General features: G+C 37.6%; 1 long non-coding RNA gene across 4 annotated transcripts in view; it reads right to left on the bottom strand.

The window, feature by feature from the left end:
• The window catches only part of LOC105480079 (uncharacterized), a 363,272-nt gene that overhangs the window by 233,809 nt on the left and 103,806 nt on the right, over window positions 1–25,657 (bottom strand). Inside the window, exon 4 of one of the 4 annotated variants that reach the window (XR_986271.3) lies at window positions 15,623–16,877. The exons of the other annotated variants lie outside the window; for them this stretch is intronic. This is a non-coding gene — a long non-coding RNA (uncharacterized lncRNA). Of the gene's footprint in view, window positions 1–15,622; window positions 16,878–25,657 lie in introns of those variants that run through there. 4 annotated transcript variants of the gene reach the window in all.

A 25,657-nucleotide genomic window follows, 5' to 3' on the forward strand; every position in this document is an offset into this window, starting at 1 on the left:
GGACAAGAATCACTTGAACCCGGGAGACAGAGGTTGCAGTGAGCAAGATTGCGCCACTGTACGCCAGCCTGGGTGACAGAGCAAGATTCCATCTCAAAGAAAAAAAGAATCCAGCTCCATTAATCATTTATTAATTTAAATTTTCTTCATTATCAGTAACAGTTTAGATATAGATCTTATAGTTGGAAATTACCATTTCCCCTTCCTTGTGTTGTATAACCCTACATATAATTGTTCAAACAGTTGGATCAAGCAGTGGAGCTGCTGAAAGAAAGGGTAGAACCTCATTCCCTCACTGCCTTCTGGAGAAGTTATCTGTAAATTGTACAGACTAAAATGTACTCTGACTGTCCCATAAAACCACAGGTCTTGAACATGATGACTGGATTTAACAAGGACTGCTGGGAAGCCAAGACTACATTATATTCAGTACTTGGAGGAAGCTACACATAAATGCTTCATGTTTTAGTCCAATCATAAAAAAATATATCTGTAAAAATGTAGACTACTACAGGTTTTGGTAGAAGGCCTTGTACAATAAATGTAAATTAGATCCAGTACTGCAGGCCTTTGAAAAAGTAGAGGTAAGATATGTTTCCACAGATAATAATGTGGTTTCTCTTGATTTTATAACCCTAAGATATTTACCCTATAGATTTTAGTCCCGGAATCAGTAGTGAAATGTAGGTACCTAGCTAATTTCTTGTGTACTGGAGCTCATGAGAGTTAAAAGTTTAATAATATTGCCTATGGCTATGACTATCACTAGGCTATAATTCAAAATCAGTATGACATCATTACCAATCAAAAAAATTGTTCTTGAAATAAAATTCATCTTTGGCAAGACTTTAAGAAAATCTGGCTGCAGTGTTAGGATACTACTGGCATACATTTTTCTGTAGGTTTATTGGTAATTTGTATTTATTTTTTAAAATGTCTATTCATATCTTTGCAAAAGACTGTTTTTAATCAATTAATTTTAGAGCAGTAATAGAAATACTGCTCATGGTTTTAGAAAAAAATTCAAGCCATACAGAATAAAAAATAAAGTCTCTTTTCCTTCCCCTAACCACTTCTCCACTCTGGAGATCTCTTTCCAGAAATTTCCTATGCAGATACAACCTTATGCATGTGCATAATAAATTTTACACAAATTTATATATATGAACCCTACAATTTGTTCTTTATCATTTATCACTGTGTTTTGAGATATTTTTTTCCAAATGGGCACCCCATAATTTACTTTAACAGCATTTTGTGAATGAAAATTTAGCCTGGTTTTTGTTTGTTTGTTTTTGTTTTTTCTTTTGCTATTACAATATATAGCACATATGATTTACTTTAGTACCAAGTCTCCATAAAAGTAGAGTAGATGAAATCTCACAGGCATAAGTGTATCAATATTCTATTACCTGTGCATAATCAAAGTATTCTAACAGTTATGCTTTAGCTTTCATAACTCCTGATGGCAGGCATGACCAAGTTATATTATAATGAAGAAAATATAAACATGACCATGAAAATAGTATCGCAGTAAGTGACTGTACTTGTTAAATGTATTCTGCGAACATATTCCTCCATGCAATTGGAATAGGGTTTAGCATACCTTGATTATTTTAAGGTGCAAGAAGAGTACTATATACAAATTTTGTCAGTATGACAAGCATACGTAAATGCTGATGATGAAAACTCCTGGCTATTGTTTAGACAAAAGAATTCAGAATCCTCTGTTAGCAGGGACAAAGACAATTGCTTCAGCAATTAAAAGTTACTTGACATTTGACAGCCTTTTAAACAAAAGAACACAAATCTTCATTGGAATCGTGATTTGATATATAATGGACAATGTTATTGTCTCTACATTCAAGTGAAAATCGATTTTTTTTTATTATTATTACTATACTTTAAGTTCTAGGGTACATGTGCATAACGTGCAGGTTTGTTACATATGTATACTTGTGCCATGTTGGTGTGCTGCACCCATCAACTCGTCAGCACCCATCAACTCGTCATTTACATCAGGTATAACTCCCAATGCAATCCCGCCCCCCTCCCCCCTCCCCATGATAGGCCCCAGTGTGTGATGTTCCCCTTCCCGAGTCCAAGTGATCTCATTGTTCAGTTCCCACCTATGAGTGAGAACATGCGGTGTTTGGTTTTCTGTTCTTGTGATAGTTTGCTAAGAATGATGGTTTCCAGCTGCGTCCATGTCCCTACAAAGGACACAAAGTCATCCTTTTCTATGGCTGCATAGTATTCCATGGTGTATATGTGCCACATTTTCTTAATCCAATCTGTCACTGATGGACATTTGGGTTGATTCCAAGTCTTTGCTATTGTGAATAGTGCTGCAATAAACATACATGTGCATGTGTCTTTATAGCAGCATGATTTATAATCCTTTGGGTATATACCCAGTAATGGGATGGCTGGGTCATATGGTACCTCTAGTTCTAGATCCTTGAGGAATCACCATACTGTTTTCCATAATGTTTGAACTAGTTTACAATCCCACCAACAGTGTAAAAGTGTTCCTATTTCTCCACATCCTCTCCAGCACCTGTTGTTTCCTGACTTTTTAATGATTGCCATTCTAACTGGTGTGAGATGGTATGTCATTGTGGTTTTGATTTTCATTTCTCTGATGGCCAGTGATGATGAGCATTTTTTCATGTGTCTGTTGGCTGTATGAATGTCTTCTTTTGAGAAATGTCTTTTAAAATCCTTTGCCCACTTTTTGATGGGGTTGTTTTTTTCTTGTAAATTTGTTTGAGTTCTTTGTAGGTTCTGGATATTAGCCCTTTGTCAGATGAGTAGATTGCAAAAATTTTCTCCCATTCTGTAGGTTGCCTGTTCACTCCGATGGTAGTTTCTTTTGCTGTGCAGAAGCTCTTTAGTTTAATTAGATCCCATTTGTCAATTCTGGCTTTTGTTGCTGTTGCTTTTGGTGTTTTAGACATGAAGTCCTTGCCCATGCCTATGTCCTGAATGGTATTACCTATGTTTTCTTCTAGGGTTTTTATGGTATTAGGTCTAACATTTAAGTCTCTAATCCATCTTGAATTAATTTTCGTATAAGGAGTAAGGAAAGGATCCAGTTTCAGCTTTCTACTTATGGCTAGCCAATTTTCCCAGCACCATTTATTAAATAGGGAATCCTTTCCCCATGTCTTGTTTTTCTCAGGTTTGTCAAAGATCAGATGGCTGTAGATATGTGGTATTATTTCTGAGGACTCTGTTCAGTTCCATTGGTCTATATCTCTGTTTTGCCACCAGTACCATGCTGTTTTGGTTACTGTAGCCTTGTAGTATAGTTTGAAGTTCAGTAGCGTGATGCCTCCAGCTTTGATTTTTTGACTTAGGATCGTCTTGGCAATGCAGGCTCTTCTTTGGTTCCATATGAACTTTAAAGCAGTTTTTTCCAATTCTGTGAAGAAAGTCATTGGTAGCTTGATGGAGATGGCATTGAATCTATAAATTACCTTGGGCAGTATGGCCATTTTCATGATATTGTTTCTTCCTATCCATGAGCATGGTATGTTCTTCCATTTGTTTGTGTCCTCTTTTACTTCACTGAGCAGTGATTTGTAGTTCTCCTTGAAGAGGTCCTTTACATCCCTTGTAAGTTGCATTCCTAGGTATTTTATTCTCTTTGAAGCAATTGTGAATGGAAGTTCATTCATGATTTGGCTCTCTGTTTGTCTGCTACTGGTGTATAAGAATGCTTGTGATTTTTGCACATTGATTTTGTATTCTGAGACTTTGCTGAAGTTGTTTATCAGCTTAAGGAGATTTTGGGCTGAGACGATGGGATTTTCTAAATATACAATCATGTCATCTGCAAACAGGGACAATTTGACTTCTTTTCCTAACTGAATACCCTTGATTTCTTTCTCTTGCCTGATTGCCCTAGCCAGAACTTCCAACACTATGTTGAATAGGAGTGGTGAGAGAGGGCATTCCTGTCTTGTGCCAGTTTTCAAAGGGAATTTTTCCAGTTTTTGCCCATTCAGTATGATATTGGCTGTGGGTTTGTCATAAATAGCTCTTATTATTTTGAGATACATTCCATCAATACCGAATTTATTGAGCATTTTTAGCATGAAGGGCTGCTGAATTTTGTCAAAGGCCTTTTCTGCATCTATTGAGATAATCATGTGGTTTTTGTCTTTGGTTCTGTTTATATGCTGGATTACGTTTATTGATTTGCATATGGTGAAACAGCCTTGCCTCCCAGGGATGAAGCCCACTTGATCATGGTGGATAAGCTTTTTGATGTGCTGCTGCATCCAGTTTGCCAGTATTTTATTGAGGAATTTTGCATCAATGTTCATCAGGGATATTGGTCTAAAATTCTTTTTTTGTTGTGTCTCTGCCAGGCTTTGGTATCAGGATGATATTGGCCTCATAAAATGAGTTAGGGAGGATTCCCTCTTTTTCTATTGATTGGAATAGTTTCAGAAGGAATGGTATCAGCTCCTCCTTGTACCTCTGGTACAAGTCAGCTGTGAATCCATCTGGTCCTGGACTTTTTTTGGTTGGTAGGCTATTAATTATTGCCTCAATTTCAGAGCCTGCTATTGGTCTACTCAGGGATTCAACTTCTTCCTGGTTTAGTCTTGGGAGAGTGTAAGTGTCCAGGAAATTGTCCATTTCTTCTAGATTTTTTAGTTTATCTGCATAGAGGTGTTTATAGTATTCTCTGATGGTAGTTTGTATTTCTGTGGGGTCGGTGGTGATATCCCCTTTATCATTTTTTATTGCATCTATTTGATTCTTCCCTCTTTTCTTCTTTATTAGTCTTGCTAGCAGTCTATCAATTTTGTTGATCTTTTCAGAAAACCAACCCCTGGATTCATTGATTTCTTGGAGGGTTTTTTGTGTCTCTATCTCCTTCAGTTCTGCTCTGATCTTAGTTATTTCTTGCCTTCTGCTAGCTTTTGAATGCGTTTGCTCTTGCTTCTCTAGTTCTTTTAATTGTGATGTTAGAGTGTCAATTTTAGATCTTTCCAGCTCTCTCTAGTGGCCATTTAGTGCTATAAATTTCCCTCTACACACTGCTTTAAATGTGTCCCAGAGATTCTGGTATGTTGTATCTTTGTTCTCATTGGTTTCAAAGAATATCTTTATTTCTGCCTTCATTTCGTTATGTACCCAGTAGTTATTCAGGAGCAGGTTGTGCAGTTTCCATGCAGTTCAGTGGTTTTGATTGAGTTTCTTAGTCCTGTTTTCTAGTTTGATTGCACTGTGGTCTGAGAGACAGTGTGTTATAATTTCTGTTCTTTTACATTTGCTGAGGAGTGCTTTACTTCCAACTATGTGGTCAATTTTGGAATAAGTATGATGTCTTGCTGAGAAGAATGTATATTCTGTTGATTTGGGGTGGAGAGTTCTGTAGATGTCTACTAGGTCTGCTTGCTGCAGAGATGAGTTCAATTCCTGGATATCCTTGTTAACTTTCTGTCTCATTTATCTGTCTAATGTTGACAGTGGGGTGTTGAAGCCTCCCATTATTGTTGTATGGGAGTCTAAGTCTCTTTGTAAGTCTCTAAGGACTTGCTTTATGAATCTGGGTGCTCCTGTATTGGGTGCATACATATTTAGGATAGTTAGCTCTTCCTGTTAAATTGATCCCTTTACCATTATGTAATGGCCTTCTTTGTCTCTTTTGATCTTTGATGGTTTAAAGTGTGTTTTATCAGAGACTGGTATTGCAACCCCTGCTTTTTTTTGTTCTCCATTTGCTTGGTAGATCTTCCTCCATCCCTTTATTTTGAGCCTATGTATGTCTCTGCATGTGAGATGGGTCTCCTGAATACAGCAAACTGATGGGTCTTCATTCTTTATCCAGTTTGCCAGTCTGTATCTTTTAATTGGACCATTTAGTCCATTTACATTTAAGGTTAATAGTGTTATGTATGAACTTGATCCTACCATTATGGTATCAACTGGTTATTTTGCTCATTAGTTGATGCAGTTTCTTCCTAGCCTCGATGATCTTTACATTTTGGCATGTTTTTGCAATGGCTGGTACTGGTTGTTCCTTTCCATGTTTAGTGCTTCCTTCAGGGTCTCTTGTAAGGCAGGCCTGGTGGTGACAAAATCTCTAAGCATTTGCTTATCTGTAAAGGATTTTATTTCTCCTTCACTTATGAAACTCAGTTTGGCTGGATATGAAATTCTGGGTTGAAAATTCTTTTCATTGAGGATGTTGAATATTGGCCCCCACTCTCTTCTGGCTTGTAGAGTTTCTGCCAAGAGATCTGCTGTTAGTCTGATGGGCTTCCCTTTGTGGGTAACCCGACCTTTCTCTCTGGCTGCCCTTAACATTTTTTCCTTCATTTCAACTTTGGTGAATCTGACAATTATGTGTCTTGGAGTTGCTCTTCTCGAGGAGTATCTTTGTGGGGTTCCCTGTATTTCCTGAATTTGAATGTTGGCCTGCCCTACTAGGTTGGGGAAGTTCTCCTGGATGATATCCTGAAGAGTGTTTTCCAACTTGGTTCCATTTTCCCCCTCACTTTCAGGCACCCCAATCACACGTAGATTTGGTCTTTTTACATAATCCCATACTTCTTGCAGGCTTTGTTCATTTCTTTTTCTTCTTTTTTCTTTAGATTTCTCTTCTCGCTTCATTTCATTCATTTGATCCTCAATCGCTGATACTCTTTCTTCCAGTTGATCGAGTCAGTTACTGAAGCTTGTGCATTTGTCACGTATTTCTCGTGTCATGGTTTTCATCTCTGGCCGTTCATTTATGGCCTTCTCTGCATTAATTACTCTAATTATCAATTCTTCCACTCTCTTTTCAAGCTTTTTAGTTACTTTGTGCTGGGTACGTAATTCCTCCTTTAGCTCTGAGAAGTTTGATGTACTGAAGCCTTCTTCTCTCATCTCGTCAATGTCATTGTCCATCCAGCTTTGATCCGTTGCTGGCGATGAGCTGCATTCCTTTGGAGAGGGAGATGTGCTCTAATTTTTTGAATTTCCAGCTTTTCTGCCCTGCTTTTTCCCCATCTTTGTGGTTTTATCTGCCTCTGGTCTTTGATGATGGTGATGTACTGATGGGGTTTTGGTGTGGGTGTCCTTCCTGTGTGTTAGTTTTCCTACTAACAGTCAGGACCCTCAGCTGTAGGTCTGTTGGAGATTGCTTGAGGTCCACTGCAGACCCTGTTTTCCTGGGTATCAGCAGCAGAGGCTGCAGAAGATAGAATATTGCTGAACATCAAGTGTACCTGTCTGATTCTTTGGAAGCTTCCTCTCAGGGGTGTACTCCACCATGTGAGGTGTGGGGTTTCGGTCTGCCCCTAGTGGGGGATGTCTCCCAGTTAGGCTACTCAGGGGTCAGGGACCCACTTGAGCAGGCAGTCTGTCCGTTCTCAGATCTCAACCTCCGTGTTGGGAGATCCACTACTCTCTTCAAAGCTGTCAGAGTCGTTTGCATCTGCAGAGGTTTCTGCTGCTTTTTGTTGTTGTTGTTGTTGTTTAGCTGTGTCCTGTCCCCAGAGGTGGAATCTATAGAGACAGGCAGGCCTCTTTGAGCTGCTGTGGGTTCCACCCAGTTCGAGCTTCTCAGAGGCTTTGTTTACCTACTTAAGCCTCAGCAATGGCAGGCACCCCTCCCCCAGCCTCGCTGCTGCCTTGCCGTTAGATCACAGACTGCTGTGCTAGCAATTAGGGAGGCTCCGTGGGCGTGGGACCCTCCCGGCCAGGTGTGGGATATAATCTCTCGGTGTGCCCGTTTGCTAAGACCCTCGGTAAAGCACGGTATTGGGGAGGGAGTTACCTGATTTTCCAGGTGTTGTGTGTCTCAGTTCCCCTGGCTAGGAAAAGGGATTCCCTTCCCCCTTGCGCTTCCCAGGTGAGGCGATGCCTCGCCCTGCTTCAGCTCTCGCTGGTTGGGCTGCAGCAGCTGATCAGCACCAATTGTCCGGCACTGCCTAGTGAGATGAACCCAGTACCTCAGTTGAAAATGCAGAAATCACCTGTCTTCTGTGTCGCTCGCACTGGGAGCTGGAGACTGGAGCTGTTCCTATTTGGCCATCTTGCTCTGCCCCCCAAAATTGATTTTTAATTATGTTTTCTGCATCAAAAATTCTGCTGACCAAAAATTTCACCAAGATACAATAATATTTCAAATATTTTTATTTCTGTTTAAGCCTGTCAATATTCTAAGCATCAATAAAATAGCTCTTGCTCTTCAGCAGTTTTTATGTGAATAGATTATAATTTACTATTTTCATCGGATAATTAATTTTATATAACTATCCTGCTAGATGCGAGATTTCATGAACTAAAAAGAATTTATTGACATTTTTAATCCAACCCAATTATTTCAAATGAAAATGTCAAGGTGAAAATACGCAGAAAGTTCAAAGGAAATTTTCAAGAAACCTATTAGGGTTGAATTGTTACTAGTATAATTACTAATGTAAGTAAAGTCATCAGGAAAAAAATTGAAAAACATTTCAAACTATCTGCAAATCCGGGGCAACTCTTTATTTTTTAAATATTAAAAAATAAATGCAAGTTTTTCCGAGGTATGTTTCTTATTATTTTTTAACACTTCCTGTCACTGTTTGTGTGTGTGTGCACACTTGCACATGTGCATACATATGGTAGTGTTTTCAAATTAAAAGTTATAAAACATTATTTCAGGAACAATATGAACAAATTAAAATGAGGCACTACAACTCAACAGTACTCAAGTGGCTAAAATAAAATAGAAACTACAGAAAAAAGAATAATTTTGCTAATATCTAATCATGATAAAAGTGATTCTAAGTTTGCCTGACTTCATTTATAAGTGTAGTTACATCAACATTTATCTAATATAACACTTTTGGAATGACAATAAATCATCAACCATTTTAAGAGGAAGTCAGTAGATAATGCCTAAATGGCTAGACCAAAAAATAACAGTGTAAGTGTATCTTTTTAGAAATATGAAAGTTAATGTAAGATAAAACCCCTCTAAGACTTGAAACTGCTTCCTTCTGAAGTGGAGAACTAGACTGGGTCAGATATCCTTTTAGTTTAACTTAATTTTTTAACTATGTGCGGCTGGGCTCAGTGACTCACGCCTGTAATCCCAGCACTTTGGGAGGCCAAGGCGGGCGGATCACAAGGTCAGGAGATCGAGACCATCCTGGCTAACATGGTGAAACCCCGTCTCTACTAAAAACATTTTAAAAATTAGCCAGGTGTGGTGGCGGGCGCCTGTAGTCCCAGTTACTCGGGGACTGGGCAGGAGAATGGCCTGGACCTGGGAGGTGTAGCTTGCAGTGAGCTGAGATTGTTCCACTGCACTCCAGCCTGGGCAACAGAGTGAGAATCTGTCTCAAAAAAAAAAAAAAAAAAAAAAAGTTTTTTTTAAACTATGTGCATGTATCACTTGGTTAAAGAAAAGTAATTTCAAAATAATAAAACAAAGCATTGTACAATTGATATTATTAAGATAACCCTTTTGACTATACATATACTGCATATATTTCCATTACCAAACTTTAAGATATACTTACATAAGCATATTAATACCACATACAAATATGTAATTTTATGCTACAAAAATACGTAGTTAGGATTTTTATTTCAAAATTAGTCATTTAAAAAGTCAGTCTTACTACTTCATAATTATACTTCTCTGAGGCTCAGTTTCCTTGTTTTTGTAAGTAATGTCTCCCTAATAGAATTATGGGGAAAAAATAGAGGTATTTATAAAAGAAGCTTTCCTAATTAAAATTTAAAATGCTACACAAGTATAGATGTTTATTCACCTTTATAACTATGGTACCCCAAAATATGAGGATCATACAGAGCCAGCAAATTTAAGGATTTTAAAAAATGAGAACTAAAAGAAAAAAAAGACACAAATTAAGGATTAGAATTCTTGTTTTGTCTGAAAAACAAAGATAATAAAATAATAGTTTAAGGTGCATACACAGATGAAGAATCCTTATGCATAATGTGTTATGAATTTTTTGTGTAATGTTTCCAAATTTTAAGTGTCAACTCTATGCTTCCCCTTTCCTCCAACTTCCCTATATTTAATCCTTCTCCATTAATTCAGAGACACACTACCATGAGAATGGTTTAGGATTCAAAACTTTGAGGAATCAGGTTTTTACCTCCAAAAATCTAATAGGCTTGAAAGGTAAGGTTTTTAGTTGTAACAGCTGGGCTTGTACAGTAAAGAAGAGTGGTTTATGAGCTTCAAAAAACTAATAGCCTGGCAATCTCAGCATATAAAGTTCACACCATAAACCACGTAGTGTGAAATGAGGAATGAGGATGTAGAAACAGTTTTTCCCCCACATACAAAAATATTTTTTAAACTCCACTGAAGTAGAAAGAAAGGAATCCACAAAGAGAGAGAGAAGCAGAGAATCTGGACTCAGATATGAAGCCCCAGGAACGTGGGTGAGAGGAAAATAGAAACCTCTAACAAGTTTGGGGAATTATGAAGCAAAATAACTAGTATCTTAATTCCCAGAATATAGCCAGAGGAGATTGCAAGACTTTTACAGAAGTCACACAAGCAGCCTAGGATAGAGTGGAACACCTAGGGAGAAGCTCAAAGGATCTGAGGACACTGCACCGGCCAGATCTGGTGTGAGAGAGTAACTCATACACCTAGAAATGGGTGGCACAAGAGGCCGGGGGAGAATCAGTGAGCCAGACTGAATCACATGGTTTTGATGAGGAGATACTGTCAGGGAATGTGATGAGGGCCATACAAACTAGAGATTATGGCAGACCCTGGAGAGCAGATGTGGGGGAATGGAGAAAACTATCTGAGCAGGAAAAAGAGCAGGTGACTGCAAAGCACCTAAAGACCAATGTCAGCATGACATATGAGAGCACCACCTATCTTACCCATCCTGCCTGGGCTGAACTTTAATTTCCTCCTGGGACAAGGAAAAAAAAGAGGAAAAGAAGAATATTAATTGATAAAGTATTTATTTTTCAAAAAAAGATGAGACAAAATTCACTAATATGTATATCGACCTCTAAGTAACTAGATTACATTCTCCAACAATGACAGGAATGGAGTCACAAGACCTAAGTGCAATTATAAAGAAATAAACTGTCATATTTGCACAGCCAACTTTATAACTTTGAAACGTTTACCCACCACAACAGCATGATGATCTGACTCTTCATCTCCACTGAAACAGAAAATGAAGAGAAAAACGTATGCTGATTTTCCAATTATTTGGTATTTTCAGTTATCTATACTCCTCTTTTTCCCCCAACTTTTATGTTAAATTCAGGGGTAAATGTGCAGGATGTGAAAGTTCATTACATAGGTTAATGTGTCCCATGGTGGTTGGCTACACAGAGTATCCTATCACCTAGGTATTAAGCCCAGCATCCATTAGCTATTTTTCCTGATGCTGTCCCTCCTCACACCCTCACATGCTCCTACAGGCCCCAATGTGTGTTGTTTCCCCCAACAGTCCATGTGTTCTCATCATTTAGCTCTCACATATAAGTGAGAACATCCAGTATATGGTTTTCAGTTTCTGCATTAGTTTGCTGAGGATAATGACTTCCAGCTCTATTTATGTTCCTGTAAAGGACATGATCTCACTCCTTTTTATAGCTGAATAGTATTCCTTAGTGTTTATGTACCATATTTTCTTTATCCAGTCTATCTGATGGACATTTAGGTCAGTTCTGTGTCTTTGTTATTGTGAATAGTGCTGGAATGAACATATGCATGCATATATCTTTATAATGGAATATTTATATTCTTTTGAGTGTACACCCAATAATGGGATTGCTGGGTCAAGTGGTATTTCTGCCTCTGGGTCTTTCAGGAATCATCACACTATCTTCCAAAATGGTTGGACTAATTTACACTTCCACCAACAGTGTAAAAGCATTCCTTTTTCTCCACAACACTGCCAGAATCTGATGTTTGTTGACTTTTTAATAATAGCCATTCTGACTGGTGTGAGATGGTATCTCATTGTGATTTTGATTTGCATTTCTCTAATGATCAGTGATGTTGAGCAAGTTTTCATGTTTCTTGGCTACATGTATGTCTTCTTTTGATACATGTCTGTTCATGTCCTTTGCCTACTTTTTAATGGGGTTGTTTGGTTTTTTTTTTTCTTGTAAACTTGTTTAAGCTCTTTGTAGATGTTGAATATTAGACCTTTGTCAGATAGATTGCAAAACTTTCCTCCCATTCTGTAGGTTGTCTGTTCACTCTGATGATTGTTTCTTTTGCTGTACAGAAGCTCTTTAGTTTAATTAGATCCCACTTGTCAATTTTTGCTTTTGTTCCAACTGCTTTTGGTACTTTGTCATTAAATCTTTGCCCATACCTATGTCCTGAATGGTATTGCCTAGATTTTCTTCTAGGGTTTTTATGGTTTTTGGTTTTACAATTAAATCTTTAATCCATCTTGAGTTGATTTTTGTATGTAAGGAAGAGGTCCAGTTTCAATTTTCTGCATATGGCTAGCCAGTTCTCCCAGCACCATTTATTAAATACGGAATCCTTTCCCCATTGCTTGTTTTTGTCAGGTTTGTTGAAGATCAGAAGGTTATCGGTGTGAAGTCTTATTTCTGAGTTCTATATTCTCTTCCATTGGTCTATGTGTCTGTTCTTCTACCAGTACCATGCTATTTTGGTTACTATAGCCTTGTCCTATAGTTTGAAGTAGGGTAGGATGATGCCTCCAGATTTGTCCTTTTTGCTTAGGATTGTCTTGGCTATTTGGGCTCTTTTTTGTTTCCATATGAATTTTCAAATAGTTTTTTTCTAATTCTGTGAAGAATGCCAATGGCAGTTTAATGGGAATAGCACTGAATCTATAAATTACTTTGAGCTGTATGGCCACTTTCATGATATTGGTTCTTCCTATCCATGAGTATAGAGTATTTTTCCATTTGTATCTTCTCTGATTTCTTTGAATAGTGGCTTGCTGTTCTCCTTGAGGAGGTCCTTCACTCCCCTGTTAGCTGTATTCTTAGGCATTTTATTCTTTTTATAGCAATTGTGAATGAGAGCTTATTTGTTATTTGACTCTGCTGCTTGCCTCTTGGTGTATAGAGGAATGTTAGTGATTTTTGCACATGGATTTTGTATCTTGAGACTTTGCTGAAGTTGCTTATCAGTTTAAGAAGCTTTTGGCTGAGACTAAGGGGTTTTCTAGATATAGGATCATGTCATCTGCAAATAAAGATAATTTGACTGCCTCTCTTCCTATTTGAATACCATTTGTTTCTTTCTCTTGCCTGATGTCCCTGACCAGAACTTCCAACACTATGTTAAATAGGAGTGGTGAGAGAGGGCATTCTTCTTTGTGCCCGTTTTCAAGGGGAATGTTTCCAGCTATTGCCCATTCAGTGTGTTATTGGCTGTGGGTTTGTTATATATGGCTTTTGCTATTTTGAGGTACATTCCTTTAATACCTCGTTTATTGAGTTTTTCACATGAAAGGATGTTGAATTTTACTGAAGGTCTTTTCTGCATCAATTGAGATAATCATATGGTTTTGTCCTTAGTTCTGTTTATATGATGGATCATACCTACTTATTTGCGTATGTTAAACCAACCTTGCATCCCAGGCCAGGATGAAGCCAACTTGGTTGTAGTGGATACACATTTTGATGTGCTGCTGTATTTGCTTTGCCAGTATTTTATTGAGGATTTTTGCATCAATGTCAATCAAGGATATTGGTCTGAAGTTTTCTTGCTTTCTTGTATCTCTTCCAGGTTTTGGTATCAGAATGATGCTGGCCTCACAGAATGAGTTAGGGAGGACTCCCTCCTTTTTAATTTTTTTTGGAAAAGTTTCAGTAGAAATGATACCAGCTCTTCTTAGTACCTCTGATAGAATTCAGCTGTGACTCCATCTGGTCTTGGGCTTTTTTTGGTTGGTAGGCTATTTATTACCGCCTCAATTTCAGAATTCATTATTGATCTATTCAGGGATTCCATTTCTTCCTGGTTCAGTCTTGGGAGGGTGTATGTGTCCAGGTATTTATCCACTTCTTCTCAATTTTCTAGTTTATGTAAATAGAGGTGTTTATGGCATTCTCTGATGGTTGTTTGTATTTCTCTGGGTTCAGTGGTGATATCCCCCTTATCATTTTGATTGTGTATATTTGATTATTCTCTCTTTTCTTCTCTATTAGTCTAGCTAGCAGTCTACCTTCCCCCCCCCGCCCCCCCCCAGAAAACCCACTCCTGGATTTGCAGATTCTTTTTAGAAGGATTTTTTATGTCCCTAACTCCTTCAGTTCAGCTCCAATCTTGGTTATTTCTTGTCTTCTGCTAGTTTTGGGGTTTATTCTTAGTTCTCTGGTTCTTTTACTCGAGATGTTAGATTGTTAACTTGAGATCTTTCTAGCTTTTTGATATGCGCATTTAGTGCTGTAAATTTCCCTCTTAACACTGCTTTAGATGCATCCAAGAGTTTCTGGCACATTATCCCTTTGTTATCATGAGTTTCAAAGAACTTCTTGATACCTTCCTTAATTTCATTGTTTTTTCAAGAGTCATTCAGGAGCAGGTTATTCAATTTCCATGTAGTTGTGTGGTTTTAAGTTAATTTCTTAGTCTTGAGTTTTAATTTGATTGTGCTGAGGTCTGAAAGACTGTGTGTTATAATTTTACTTCTTTTGCACTTACTGAGGAGAGTTTTACTCCCAATTATGTGGTCAATTTTAGAGTAAGTGCCATGTGGCCATGAGAAGAATGTATATTCTGTTGAATTTGGGTGGAGAGTTCTGTAGATGTCTATCAAGTCCACTTGATCCAGAGCTGAGTTCAAGTCCTGAATATCCTTGTTAATTTTATGTCTTGATGATCTGTCTAATATTGTCAGCGGGGTGTTAAAGTTTCCCACTATTATTGTGTGGGACTCTAAGTCTCATTGTATGTCTCTAAGAACTTGTTTTATAAATCTGGGTGTTCCTGTATTGGGTGTGTATATATTTAGCATAGATAGCTCTTCTTGTTGAATTGAACCCTTTGCCATTATGTAATGCCCTTCTTTTTCGTTTCTTATCTTTGTTGGTTTAAAGTCTGTTTTGTCAGAAACTAGAATTATAACCCCTGCTTTTTTCTATTTTCCACTTGCTTGGTAAATTTCCTCCATCCCTTTATTTTGAGCTTATGTGTGTCTCTGCATGTGAGAAGGGTCTCTTTAACACAGCATATTGATGGGTCTTGGTTCTTTACCCAGCTTGCCATTCTGTGTCTTTTAATTGGCCCAGTAACATTTAAGGGTATATCATTATGTGTACATTCTATCCTGTCATCATGATGCTAGCTGATTATTTTGCAAACTTGTTTATGTGGTTGCTCCACAGTGTCACTGGTTCTTGTACTTCAGTATGTTTTTGTGGTGGATGGTAACCATATTTTCTTTCCATACTTAGTGCTTCCCTCAGGAGCTTTTGCAAGGCAGGCTCTGTGATAACATGTTCCTCTATTCTAATATAAAAACTTGTGAATTGACCATATTAGAAATGTATTTGCTACTTTATTCCATGAAGAATGTTCATACAGAGTCATAATGCATCCCAGATGGCTTTAGGTAGTATTTTTTAAGGGCATGGAATACACACTACTAGAAATAGGCAAAACAATTTTAGGTCGTACCTACATGTACAATTTTTATCTTAATGTGTATTGAAAAACTATTACTTGAACAACAAAATGTTATTGCACAAACATTTTTGCTTAAGACAAGGGAAAGTAAGTATTGATGTTTAATGATTTAACCCAACCTAAAAAGAGTAGTAAGTAAAACTAAAGTATATGACTATAGCAAAAATAGAGAAGGTTTTACACAGAAGACTGAAGTTTGTAAAGCATTGTACTAAGGTGATGGATTATACAATTTTTTTATTTTTTTAATTTTTTTTTTAATTTTTTGAGATGGAATCTACTTTATTGCCCAAGCTGGAGTGCAGAAGTGTGATTTTGGCTCACTGCAACCTCTGACTCCCAGGTTCAAGCAATTCTCATATCTCAGCCTCCCAAGTAGCTGGAACTACAGGCACACACCACCACATACAGCTAATTTATGTATTTTTAGTAGAGTTGGGGTTTCACCATGTTGGCGAGGCTGGTCTTGAACTCCTGACCTCGAGTGATCACCCACCTCACCTCCAAAAGTGCTGGGATTATAGGCATGAGCCACTGCACCCAGTTGATTATACAATTTTAAAAAGGAATGTGGCTATAACATCTTGTGCTGTTCAGTATTTCCAGTCTTCAGTTTATTCATCTATAAATCAAGGAGACTGAATTAGATAAATCCTTAAGTTCCTTACCCTGGAATTCTATTATTTGAATAATAGTCTTTACAGCATTTTTATAAGTATCAACCTTATTTCAGCATTATCACATTCAACAAGTATTGAATGAGCATCTTCTGCATGCCAAACAATGTTATGAGTCCTTAGGATACATCACTGTACAAAACACATGAAGATGCTTGCCTTTATGGAGCTTACATTTTGACTCACATCCTGTGAGGTACGTTATTATTTCCATTTTACATGGAAGAATTTTAAGGTCAGGTATGTAGGCAATTGCCCTAGATAAGTTAGTAGGAAGCAGAGTTAGGATTCAGACCTAGGGCTTCTGATTCACAGATTGTGCTCTTTCTATATTACATACCTTGTGAAGGATATGACTCAATAGGGAAACAACTTGGAGAAAAATAGAATCTTCTGCTAACCTAGATGCCTATTAGATAATATTATATGCTCTTATTTGGGGTCTTTGATGATGCTGATCATTTTTTATAATAAATGAAAACCCCAATGGCTGTAAATAAGGAATAGGTCTTATGAAACAGATGGCCTAGCAGATGGCAGATTGCTCCTTTTCTTCTTGGCACCTCCTGTTGAAAGAATGTGATATGCACGATGGTTAGGTATGTTTGACTTCTTGGGTCTTAACTAGCAGATATTTCTGGAACTGATGCTGCTTCCTTATTCTGAGCTCAACAAATTCATAAGTACAATCTGTAGCATTTTCTTTTCTGTCACTCTTCTCATATTATGTCCAGTTATATCAACTTTAATTAAAATATTTTACATTAAAAAATGACCTAAAATATGTCAGATGTTTTGGGATAACTAAATCAAAGTAATTATTGGAAGCCCCCAATTTCTACCAATAAGATGGATAACAATCATAACTTTTGGGCAGGTCAAAATTACATTAAATACATCTTTCAAGGAACAGAATCGATTAAGTAACAACAATATGCAGACCACTGGGACAGGTGCTACGGGAGGTATAAGGACAGTAAGATGTGACTGTGGTCTTTAAGGATTTTACAGTATAGGAAAGGCTTAAGTGAGCGCACAAAAACTGATAATGCAGGGCAGATTGTGGTAAATTATCATAAAGGTAGTTCAAAGAAAGAGTTTGGATGTTCAGAGAAAGGATAACCCCCTACTTCTGGCTGGATTGGGAGGGGCTGAGGCATGGTAGAATTAGGCTGAAAGTGCTTGTTACTTTGCATGATGATGAGGATTCCTACAACTAGAAATAATGAGGACTTTCCAGATATCATGTGCTTAAGCGTAGAGGTCTGTTTGGAACATGCCTCCTGACTTCCCCCTAAATCCTCACATCTCCAGTGACACATGGCAGTTATCAACTTTTAACCAATTTACAGGGAAGTTATCAGCTTTGGTGGGGTTTTTTTCTGCTTGTTTGTTTGCTTGTTTTGAGACAGGGTTTCACTCTGTCACCCAGACTAGAGTGTAGTGGCATGATCATGGCTCACTGAAGCCTCGACCTCCCAGGCTCAAGCGATCCTCCCACCTCAGCCTCCCTACAGGCACATGCCACCATGCCTGGCTAATTTCTTTATTATATTTTGCAGAGATGGGTTTTCACGATGGCCAGGCTGGTCTTGAACTCCTGGGCTTAAGTGATATGCCTGCCTTGACCTCCGAAAGTGCTGGGATCACCGACATGGGGTACCATGCCTGGCCAGCAGTTATCAACTTTGACTCGAACATACGATATATGAAGGAAATCGATTGTGATGGCCTTGCAAATCAAGGCAAGCTATCTGAGCTTAGATCAGATTGCAATAGGGAATTATTGAATAATTTTGTGTAAGAAGATGGCATAATCCATGCTATATTTTAGCATGAATAGTTTCTTAGGAGTTGGGTTAGTTTCCACCAGACAGAAACAAAAGGCAGTGAGACCAATTAGGAGGCCCTTGACATAGTCAAGAGAAGAGATAATGAGGATCTGAAATAGATCTGGCACTTGTTAGAGGAAGAAGGCAATGAATAGGAGAGATGTTGAGGAGGTCTTAATGATTATTTTCCCAGTAAGAGGTGAGAAGTCGATACCTTTTGTAATAACTGCAGACTGAGAGTTGATCAAGGTTAAAAGAGATGTTAAGTAACAAATCACTAAATTCTTAGGAGCTCTACGGTTGATTGACTTTCTTTTTCCTAATTTCATAAATTGCTAGAAAATGTTCAAATATATATAAATATAAATATATATGAATATATATATATACACCCAGTTTTAGTGCCTCTTACACACTTATTTAAGCACAACCTAAAAGGTGAAAACCTAAAGTAAAATTCAAGATCAACTTTCTTCAAAATATTTCATGTTATATAGGGTACCTTCTGATTCTTCACTGTGATTGTATATCAGCATGCAATGTCATAAAAAGCAAGTGTCATTAAATACTAATAGATTTTCCTTTAATCAATAATCTATTCAATAGAATTAATACAAATATATTGAAAATAAACTGAATTTCTTATAGTATGTGTCACCCAAGTGCTTTTATGAAAGCAAATCTCTTAGAACTAAATCTCTAAGTAAAAGAAAATATTTAAATAAATAGTGCCCATGGAATGATATGAATGGAATTCAACATGGGAAAGATTCTTTTTTTTTTTTTTTTTTTTTTTTTTTTTTTTTTTTTTTTTGAGTTCTGACACAACACCATGGAACAAATCTGGGTCAATTTCCCCTAGAAAAAATAGAAAGGTGAGTTGTCATTGGCTGTGACTTACAGTATATGAAAGGATTAGATCAGGCCCATTTGCTATTAAATCATGTTGTAGTCCATACCCCAAATTTCAGACCCTCACAGAGAAGGGGACACTTTTGTAACCCTAAATGTCAACCAACAGAAATCTTACATCATATCCTAGGTTCTAACCAAATATAATTATTCACTCTCCTTGGGACATATGTCCTGAATTCCCCATAAATCTTTCTCACATCTCCAGTGACATAAGTAATCTTTGCTACCTCTAAGTCTCCATGGGACTATATCTGAATTACACTTTTAGATTTACCATTTTCTACTTTTTTAGTATTATTTTAGATATGAGTCTCCCCTATAAAACTGTAAGTTCCCTGAGAGCAGAGTCAAAGTCTTGTTTTCACAGCCTTAGGGTATCTAGCACCAGGCTCCTTCCACAGAAATTACACATGAAGAGTTAATGAAGAAAAGTACAAGCCCTCTCTTTGCAAATCACACTTCATTAATCACTACAAAAAATAGAAAAAAATCACCAGGAGAATCCTAAAAACTTATCAACCTTGTTATGTAAAATTGGATGAAATCTTCTGGGTCTCAGTGTCAATTACCAGTCACCCAGACCTATCTCAGGCTGGATTCGTTCTCCTGAAGTACTCCTGAAGGACTGTGTTTTTTTCCGTTGTTCCTCCCTTCCTCCTCCTCATTTTTTTCCTAATCCCTCATTATAATTTTTAAACCAATAATACAACATAATACAATTTTTCTTTTGTTTGTTTTTACAAATTGAACTTTCCGTCTTGGATGATTTTGGGGGTTTTTTCCTTATTTTTTAGTTTGTCTTTCCTTGCCTTTATCACGATAATATTTCACTTTTACAAAGATCACTGACCTAATGGAAAGCAATCACTCTATTTTGAACTATAAGTGGAAAATAATATTATTAAATAGCATTATGGAGCTTCTGCTCAAATTACTGTTTCTTGGGAACTGAACATACACTGGGACTCTTGCTCTTCATGGAAACTATTTTGATTCCAGCAAAGTGTTATAGGCCTCCATCCCACCCATTTTAAATTTGTTTGTGTAATACTTTATACTTAGTGTCTTTGGCCCAGTGTAATTGCTCTGACATTGCCAGACTGTGTGGGTGATCAATGGGCTGCTACCATTTAGTTTCCTATAGACTTTGATTCAAAGGACTTTAATTTTCTTTCCAGTTCCACTCTGACTGTATATTTGTCCACATTGGGGATGAATAAAAAAGGGAAGCATCCTAAGCCTTCTTTATACAATGAATTTATTGTGCATATAACATGTTAAAACAATAAACTGAAAATGAGAAATTAAAAAAAAAAATTAAGTCTGGCTAAGGCCAAGGGGTCACCCAATCCAGCATCTGTTTTTCCTCAAAGTATATTTCACCACTAAGAAAATATTCAAGATATAGGAAATATCTTTCAAAGCTTGAATCACTTGTCATTTCCATTTTTCAACTCAACTAGTAGCTGAGACACTATACAGTTCCACTGGGCGATTAGCTGATGGTTCAAGTTATCTTTAGTATTCATATACGACCTTGTAATTTCTTTTTTTCTTTTTTAATTATACTTTAAGTTCTAGGGTACATGTGCACAATGTGCACGTTTGTTACATATGTATAAATGTGCCATGTTGGTGTGCTGCACCCATTAACTCGTCCTTTACATTAGGTATATCTCCTAATGCTGTCCCTCCCCACTCCCCCTTCCCCCTCCCCACAATAGGACCTCATGCGTGATGTTCCCCTTCCTGTGTCCAAGTGATCTCATTGTTCAATTCCCACCTATGAGTGAGAACATGCGGTATTTGGTTTTCTGTTCTTGCGAAAGTTTGCTGAGAATGATGGTTTCCAGCTGCATCCATGTCCCTACAAAGGACACAAACTCATCCATTTTTATGGCTGCATAGTATTCCATGGTGTATATGTGCCACATTTTCTCAATCCAGTCTGTCACTGATGGAAATTTGGGTGGATTCCAAGTCTTTGCTATTGTGAATAGTGCCACAATAAACATACGTGTGCATGTGTCTTTATAGCAGCATGACTTATAATCCTTTGGGTATATCCCCAGTAATGGGATGGCTGAGTCAAATGGTATTTCTAGTTCTAGATCCTTTAGGAATCGCCACACTGTCTTCCACAATGGTTGAACTAGTTTACAGTCCCACCAACAGGGTAAAAGTGTTCCTATTTCTCCACAACCTCTCCAGCAAATGTTGTTTCCTGATTTTTTTAATGATTGCCATTCTAACTGGTATGAGATGGTATGTCATTGTGGTTTTGATTTGCATTTCTTTGATGGCGAGTGATGATGAGCATTTTTTCATGTGTCTGTTGGCTGTATGAATTTCTTCTTTTCAGAAGTATCTGTTCATATCCTTTGCCCACTTTTCGATGGGGTTGTTTGTTTCTTTCTTGTAAATTTGATTGAGTTTTTTACAGGTTCTGGATATTAGCCCTTTGTCAGATAAGTAGATTGCAAAAATTTTCTCCCATTCTGTAGGTTGCCTATTCACTCTGATGGTAGTTTCTTTTGCTGTGCAGAAGCTCTTTAATTTAATTAGATCCCATTTGTCAATTTTGGCTTTTGTTGCCATTGCTTTCGGTGTTTTAGACGTGACATGCTTGCCCATGCCTATGTCCTGAATGGTATTAGCTAGGTTTTCTTCTAGGGTTTTTATGGTTTTTGGTCTAACATTTAAGTCTCTAATCCATCTTTAATTAATTTTCATATAAGGAGTAAGGAATGGATCCAGTTTCAGCTTTCTACTTAAGGCTAGTCAATTTTCCCAGCACCATTTATTAAACAGGGAATCCTTTCTCCATTTCTTGCTTTTGTCAGGTTTGTCAAAGATCAGATGGCTGTAGATGTGTGGCATTATTTCTGAGGACTCTGTTCTGTTCCATTGGTCTAGATCTCTGTTTTGGTATCAGTACCATGCTGTTTTGATTACTGTAGCCTTGTAGTATAGTTTGAACTCAGGCAACATGATGCCTCCAGCTTTGTTCTTTTGGCTTTGGATTCTCTTGGCAATGAGGGTACTTTTTTTGATTCCATACGAACTTTAAAGCAGTTTTTTCCAATTCTGTGAAGAAAGTCATTGGTAGCTTAATGGGGATGGCATTGAATCTATAAATTACCTTGGGCAGTCTGGCCAATTTCACAATATTGATTCTTCCTATCCATGAGCATGGTATGTTCTTCCATTTGTTTGTGTCCTCTTTTATTTCACTGAGCAGTGGTTTGTAGTTCTCCTTGAAGAGGTCCTTTACATCCCTTGTAAGTTGCATTCCTAGGTATTTTATTCTCTTTGAAGCTATTGTGAATGGGAGTTCATTCATGATTTGGTTCTCTGTTTGTCTGATACTGTTGTATAAGAATGCTTGTGATTTTTGCACATTGATTTTGTATCCTGAGATTTTGCTGAAGTTGTTTATCAGCTTAAGGAGATTTTGGGCTGAGACAATGGGTTTTCTGAATATACAATCATGTCATCTGCAATCAGGGACAATTTGACTTCTTTTCCTAACTGAATACCCTTGATTTCTTTCTCTTGCCTGATTGCCCTAGCCAGAACTTCCAACACTATGTTGAATAGGAGTGGTGAGAGAGGGCATCCCTGTCTTGTGCCAGTTTTCAAAGGGAATGTTTCCAGTTTTTGCCCATTCAGTATGATATTGGCTGTGGGCTTGTCATAAATAGCTCTTATTATTTTGAGATACATTCCATCAATACCGAATTTATTGAGCGTCTTTAGCATGAAGGGCTGTTGAATGTTGTCAAAGGCCTTTTCTGCATCTATTGAGATAATCATGTGGTTTTTTTCTTTCGTTCTGTTTATATGCTGGATTACGTTTATTGATTCGCATATGTTGAACCAGCCTTGCATCCCAGGGATGAAGCCCACTTGATCATGGTGGATAAGCTTTTTGATGTGATGCTGGATTAGGTTTGCCAGTATTTTGTTGAGGATTTTTGCATCGATGTTCATCAGGGATATTGGTCTAAAATTCTCTTTTTTTGTTGTGTGTCTGTCAGGCTTTGGTATCAGGATGATGTTGGCCTCGTAAAATGAGTTAGGGAGGATTCCCTCTTTTTCTATTGATTGGAATGGTTTCAGAAGGAATGTTACCAATTCCTCCTTGTACCTCTGGTAGAATTCGGCTGTGAATCTGTCTGGTCCTGGACTTTTTTTGGTTGGTAGGCTATTAATTATTGACTCAATTTCAGAGCCTACTATTGGTCTAAACAGGGATTCAACTTCTTCCCAGTTTAGTCTTGGGAGAGTGTAAGTGTCCAGAAATTATCCATTTCTTGTAGATTTTCTAGTTTATTTGTGTAGAGGTGTTTATAGTGTTCTCTGAAGGTAGTTTGTGTTTCTGTGGGGTCGGTGGTGATATCCCCTTTATCATTTTTATTGCATCTATTTGATTCTTCTCTCTTTTCTTCTTTATTAGTCTTGCTGGTGGTCTATCAATTTTGTTGATCTTTTCAAAATACCAGCTTCTGGATTCATTGATTTTCTAGAGGGTTTTTTGTGTCTCTGTCTCCTTCAGTTCTGCTCTGATCTTAGTTATTTCTTGCCTTCTGCTGGCTTTTGAATGTGTTTGCTCTTGTTTCTCTAGTTCTTTTAATTGTGATGCTAGGGTGTTCTTCCATTTGTTTATTTTAGATCTTTTGAGAATTTAGATCTTTTGAGAATTTATATCTTTCCTGCTTTCTCTTGTGGGCATTTAGTGCTATAAATTTCCCTCTACACAGTGCTTTAAATGTGTCCCAGAGATTCTGGTATGTTGTATCTTTGTTCTCATTGGTATCAAAGAACATCTTTATTTCTGCCTTTATTTCATTATGTACCCAGTAGTCATTCAGGAGCAGGTTGTTCTGTTTCCATGTAGTTGGGCGTTTTTGATTGAGTTTCTTAGTCCTGAGTTCTAGTTTGATTGCACTGTGGTCTGAGAGACAGTTTGTTATAATTTCTGTTCTTGTACATTTGCTGAGGAGTGCTTTACTTCCAACTATGTGGTCAATTTTGGAATAAGTGCAATGTGGTGCTGAGAAGAATATATATTCTGTTGATTTGGGGTGGAGAGTTCTGTAGATGTCTATTAGGTCCTCTTGGTGCAGAGCTGAGTTCAGTTCCTGGATATCCTTGTTGACTTTATGTCTCATTGATCTGTCTAAAGTTGACAGTGGGGTGATAAAGTCTCCCATTATTGTTGTATGGGAGTCTAAGTCTCTTTGTAAGTCTCTAAGGACTTGCTTTATGAATCTGGGTGCTCCTGTATTGGGTGCATGTATATTTAGGATAGTTAGCTCTTCCTGATGAATTGATCCCTTTACCATTATGTAATGGCCTTTTTTGTCTCTTTTGATCTTTGATGGTTTAAAGTGTGTTTTATCAGAGTCTAGTATTGCAACCCCTGCTTTTTTTTGTTTTCCATTTGCTTGGTAGATCTTCCTCCATCCCTTTATTTTGAGCCTATGTGTGTCTCTGCATGTGAGATGGGTCTCCTGAATACAGCAAACTGATGGGTCTTCATTCTTTATCCAGTTTGCCAGTGTGTGTCTTTTAATTGGGCCATTTAGTCCATTTACATTTAAGGTTAATATTGTTATGTATGAATCTGATCATGTCATTATGATATTAGCTGGTTATTTTGCTCGCTAGTTGATGCAGTTTCTTCCTAGCATCGATGGACTTTACATTTTGACATGTTTTTGCAATGGCTGGTACCGGTTGTTCCTTTCCATGTTTAGTGCTTCCTTCAGGATCTCTTGTACGGCACGCCTGGTGGTGACAAAGTCTCTAAGCATTTGCTTGTCTGTAAAGGATTTTCTTTCTCCTTCACTTATGAAACTCAGTTCGGCTGGATATGAAATTGTGGGTTGAAAATTCTTTTCTTTAAGAATGTTGAATATTGGCCCCCACTCTCTTCTGGCTTCTAAAGTTTCTGCTGAGAGATCTGCTGTTAGTCTGATGGGCTTCCCTTTGTGGGTAACCCGACCTTTCTCTCTGGCTGTGCTTAACATTTTTTCCTTCATTTCAACTTTGGTGAATCTGACAATTATGTGTCTTGGAGTTGCTCTTCTCGAGGAGTATCTTTGTGGTGTTCTCTGTATTTCCTGAATTTGAATGTTGGTCTGCCTTACTAGGTTGGGGAAGTTCTTCTGGATGATATCCTGTGGAGTGTTTTCCAACTTGGTTCCATTTTCCCCCTCACTTTCAGGCACACCAATCAGATGTAGATTTGGTCTTTTCACATAATCCCATATTTCTTGGAGGCTTTGTTCATTTCTTTTTACTCTTTTTTCTCTACACTTCTCTTCTCACTTCATTTCATTCATTTGTTCTTCAATCGCTGATACTCTTTCTTCCAGATGATTGAGTCAGTTACTAAAGGTTGTGCATTTGTCACGTAATTCTCATGTTAAGGGTTTCAACTCTATCGGTTCTTTTAAGGACTTCTCTACATTGGTTATTCTAGTTAGCCATTCGTCAAATCTTTTTTCAATGTTTTTAGTTTCTTTGCACTGGTTACATAGTTTCTCCTTTAGCTCTGAGAAGTTTGATCGACTGAAGCCTTCTTCTCTCAA

This window comes from Macaca nemestrina, chromosome 2, assembly GCF_043159975.1.
Source record: "Macaca nemestrina isolate mMacNem1 chromosome 2, mMacNem.hap1, whole genome shotgun sequence".
Taxonomy (NCBI): domain Eukaryota; kingdom Metazoa; phylum Chordata; class Mammalia; order Primates; family Cercopithecidae; genus Macaca; species Macaca nemestrina.